The following is a 5,115-nucleotide window of genomic DNA, read 5'->3' as shown; positions in this document are numbered from 1 at the left end:
AGTCACCCCACGCTTCTTCCACCTGCTTTTTCTAGCCTAAGCAAATCAAGAACTCCTGATGTCATCATGCGTGTCCATCGCCCATGTCCCAGCAATCCCTGCAGCTCTCTTCTCCAGTTATTCCAGAGGGAGGTCATCTTTCTTGTACATGAAGGACCAGCAGGGCAGCCACGTCAGATGAGCTGTGCTCTGTTCAATGGCATTAACCCTTCACCACACTTCCTGAAAATACTTGGCCTGACACACGGCAGTGTAGCACTTTCTTATGCCCACATCACACTGTCAGCTCCCAGCTGCTCTCCTGTGCTTCCCTTACGCTACCTGTAGTTCTTCTTCCCCCTCCTCAGTTTTGGCCAGCTGAAGAACAGAGAAGAGAATCATAGAATCACAGAATCATAGAATGGAAGTGGGAAGGTTGGAAGCGACCTTCAAGAGCATCTAGGTCCAACCCCCCTGCCATCGACAGGGACACCTTCCACTACACCAGGTTGATCAAAGCCCCATCCAACCTGGCCTTGAACACTTCCAGGGAGGGGGCATCCACAACTTCTCTGCGCAACCCGTTCCAGTGCCTCACCACCCTCGGAGGGAAGAATTTCTTCCTTATATCTAATCTAAATCTACCCTCTTCCAGTTTAAAGCTATTACCCCTTGTCCTATCACTACGTGCCCTTGTCAAAAGTCCCTCTCCGGCTTTCTTGTAGGCCCCCTTCTTCCCTCTCTTCTAAATATCTTCTTGGGGGTCTCAGCTTGCTGCCCTTCAGCTACGTAGCTTATCACAACAGGACAAGGAGAGCACTGTTTTCTCCCCAAGTAAGCAAATACTTAAACTGTTTATTTAAATAGAAAAATAAAAAGGAAGGGAAAAAATGACAGCTAATTGGAAAGTGAAAGTTCAAATTGGTGCTGAAGCAACTTGACGACTTACTCTGCAGCTGTAGCAGAGGGCTTGGCACTTAGATGTCTGATCATAATACGACAAAAAAATCCTTCCACTATGGCTTCAAATTACAAGATAACTCCATCTAAAGGAAGACAAAATGTATATACGCAAACATTGCCACGTGTTTATAGTGCCTTCTCAGCACAATGTTTCTCTCACAGCACCAAGAGCTTACTGGCATGACAAATTACAAATGTTAAGTGCTACTTTAAAGCAATTTACAGTTAAATCAACAGTAGTGAGAAAATAGTCAAGAATTGGACTTGCAGAATGGGAGATGATTCATGGCTTTCTCAACAGCTTTTACTCTTGATGAAGCTTACAACTATCTTACTATTTGGGAATGACATTCTTTGTTAGTATTGGTCCGGTTAGAAACTCAGAAGGCTGGCTTGTTCATTCATCATTGCAATTTTTCAATCAGAGGAAAGAAAGAACTGAGGAAGAACTAAGCAGAAAGGCGGCCAGCAGGTACCAGTTTCAACTACCTTTCGCCTGGGTGCAGAAAGAAGCTTCTTTCTAAAAACAAAAATTGCATCTCTATATGCTAGGCAGTGTCTTTTTTCCTCCCTTCACTTCACTAAAAAGCTTTTTGGCCCAGCTGGTTTTCTCCTGATGCAGAAATGTGGAAGTATCAGGAATCTGGCACATTTGTATAGGAAAGCTGTTGCCCACTTAGCTCTGTAGCTGTGACGGGAGGCACTGCAATGGTCACGTTCCCCTGCAAACAGCAGTTGTCTTTGCAGGCGAGCCATGTCAGGAGAAAAACGTGCTCCGTTACAACTTCCCAGATGGATGAGCAAGGACATCACTAGCGGGTCTGCAGGTCGGAAGCCCAACGCTGGTGCCACACCTCAGGTTCTTGACACAACGGTAGGTCAATATGCAAAACTTAAAACGTGGCATGGTTACTGTTGGAATGCCAAAAAGGAAGGAGAGGTATGGCCTGTGGGGGACTTCAGAAAAAGAAAGGAAGATCTTACTCTCTCCATATTACATTTTCCAAAATGACATCTAGTATGTAAAGAGCAATCAAGACAGGATTAACAGCTACCAACAAGCCAACAGATTTCCTAGAATTGTTCCGGAATCATAGAATCCCTGTCCGAAGGAAGCTATCTGCCTTGAAGATGCGAGACAGTCAGTGGCGTTTCTACAGTTGCTCAGCTCCATTTTAGTTCATCAATTAGCATGCAGCCTGGCTTTTAAAAGACATTGCACTGGCTAGAAGAGTCAGAGCTGAATTGAGCTCTCACATGAAGTCGAGGGGAGAGGAATACAACAACACGTATTTACCACAAACTGGAATATAGTTGACAAAACAGTAATCCACTTGGCACGGCACACTTGCCATGATTTAGATGCTGCTGCTAACATCTCGAGCAGAGGCTGCCGTCATTTTATGGGCTATCGTTGTACTCATGAAACAGCCAGCCTTCGCTTGCACGAGGACTGGAGTGAGACCCCTGTGAATTACTATGCTCACTGAGTCAGCCAGCAGAAAATAAATAAATAAATAAATTTTCAAAATCACATGTAGCACAAAAGAGGGCCTTCTTCAGAAATTAATGGCTCTATAGAGAAAACAATGGATTAGATCAGTTTCTCATTAACTCTTAAGTCCTCTGTCCTCTGCTCTGATAGGTGTTCATTCAAGATCTCTCCGGACTCAGAAGCTCTACAGTTGGATATCCCGGCAGGAGCAGTGGGGGACAGCAGCCAGCTAGACCAAGACCTACTCCTTGTTCTCTCTGTTAAGTCAATAAACCTGAAGGAGCATAAAAGTGACTCCTCTGGTAGCAAAAACAGAACGGGATGAAGGGGCTTGAGGTTTTCAGAACTGGTCTCCCATACGTCATAACGATGTAGCAGGAAACACTTTATTTTGATCCCAATTCACAGTTCCTTCATAGCCAGAAGAAATTTCATTACAGGAATTTTCATACCACTACACTGGCAAAAAAGCATACAAGCCTTTTTATACCTTCTTCTCCTTTTATACTTGTTCCACAAAACCATCTTCCACTCTCCAGCTCACAATCCTTCTAAGCAGAAAAGTCCTATCTGCTACACACTTGTCATAAACTAGGTAGGATATGACAAAGTTTCAAATACAGCAGTATTCATAAAATCAGAAACATCACAATGAAAAAAAAGGGGAAAAAAAAGGAAAAAAGGGTGGTGGGGTAAAAATTAGTTTCTACCTTGACTGTTAGGCTCTCAAGCTGCCAGTACTTAACACTGATGTTTCTATTTCCGTGATTGCTACAGTTCTGCGATTTGTAGGTATCAGTTTGAGATTATCTGCCTTTCCCCAGCTCAGGCAATCCACTTCTTGATGGATTTCTTTTTTTTTTTAACATTTAAAATGGTTAGAATCCACCCCTCCAAGCTATCCTTACGCTCCTCTCAATTTAAATACAGGAAGTTAGCTCCACTGGTACATTCATCCACAAGAACGGTAACACCTCCAACTTCATAGACAACCGTAAATTATTTCTATAAACAGCAAATTACTAAACATAGTACAACACTCTATGAAAGAGAAAAAGAATGCACACCATCAGCATTTCCCTTTTTGACTAGAAAATGAAAATCTCTAACAGCAGATAAGCCTGAACTAAACATCAATCAAATCTGGACCCCAAATGGGGTATGGCTTATGATATGTCACATGTCTGGACTCGACTCTTGAAAGCAATCATGCACTTAGGAAAATTCGAGGCTGTTACGCAGAGGTTTAACTAGAGTCTTGGCAACGTAATTTGGGACATGAAAGGTATTTGCACTACAGTACCAGGTGCAATAAAGGAAACTGGTCTTGAGGTTTAATTCCAACGCCGCATCTGCAAACAAAACGAGGCTGCTACGTTTGAGGAACATGGATGGAAATCTCACCTGCCATCCTGAAGTTATGCTGTGGCATTTTGTCACTTCTTGTCACTTTCCTCGGGCTTGGTAAATCTTTTGCAGAGTCCGAGGCAAAGGCCCATAGCTTCTTCCTGTTTCTAACAGTGGATGTCTGGGTTTTCGCAGGCTGGTTTGCTGTGGGGCACCACTTGTACCCTCCATTTGCCTTCATACATGCATCCTTGTACTAGAAAAGAAAAGGAAAATTGCCGGTCATGACATTATACTATCCACAGGGCAATAGAGCGCACTGCTTGTAAGAGGATTTAATACAGTAAATAATCCTTAAATATCTTGATTTTTTTAACAGTTCAGTCACGTGCTTAGAGTCTGACCGCCAACACAATCTAACGCGAAGAAATCTTAAGATAAGTTGAGCTGCATTTAAAAAAGTGGGGTTTCTCTCTCCTCTCCTGAGGGTTTATCACCCAGAACCCAGAGCAGGCTGAAGTTCTGATCCTGCAAACTGCTCCCCAGTGCTTGAATGCTCACTCTGGGAAACAAGTTCTGTTGCAGGTACAATCTTTGTTTACCTTCTAGTTTGAATGAAATGAAAGCAGACATTTAGCAATAAATGCAGCATGATGCTCCTTACCTTGCACTCCCTTTCCACTAACAGATCTGTATCTTAGAAAATTTGAGTATATTCTTTCCCAAACCAGGCACTGAAAATAAACCACTACCAGGATCACCTCATTTTCAGCAACTTCTGATACATCATCCCAGTGGGCCTTCCAAAATGTACCATGCTGCACAGCTGCATGCAATAAACTGCGAACACTTAAAACTGTCTTTGGCCTGGAGCACACGGCACACATCTCAGTTGTTTGCTATATTCTTGCTCTGAGGCAGCAAAATGAACAAAGCCAGGCTACACATAGGGGGGTAGGGGGACAAGGTCTGGATCCTGCACCGTTTGGGGGGTAGGGGGAAGGACGGGAACCTATTTTATTCTCAAAATGCAACCGTGACGTTTTCCAAATACCTTGCTGACCAGACCAAGACAAGATTTTTGAATGTTAGCAGCAACAAAAAGAGCACATTTCAGTATTTCAAACGTGCTGCTGTGCAAGGTGGAGAACGCATGAATCAGAGGAACATGCCACACTTTCCTGCTACAGCTGTTTGCCTCACAGCGGAGAGGGGCATACAGCACTGGCTGCTGTGGGAAGCTACCCAGTGAGGACCAGTGCTGACTGCAGGGAGGAAGAACCCAATACCTTCCCATGCCCTCAGTAGCTCCCAATGGCAGCAAACAACCA

Source organism: Buteo buteo, chromosome 30 (genome assembly GCF_964188355.1).
Source record: "Buteo buteo chromosome 30, bButBut1.hap1.1, whole genome shotgun sequence".
NCBI classification, from domain to species: domain Eukaryota; kingdom Metazoa; phylum Chordata; class Aves; order Accipitriformes; family Accipitridae; genus Buteo; species Buteo buteo.
Note: the sequence above shows the minus strand (reverse complement) of the source record.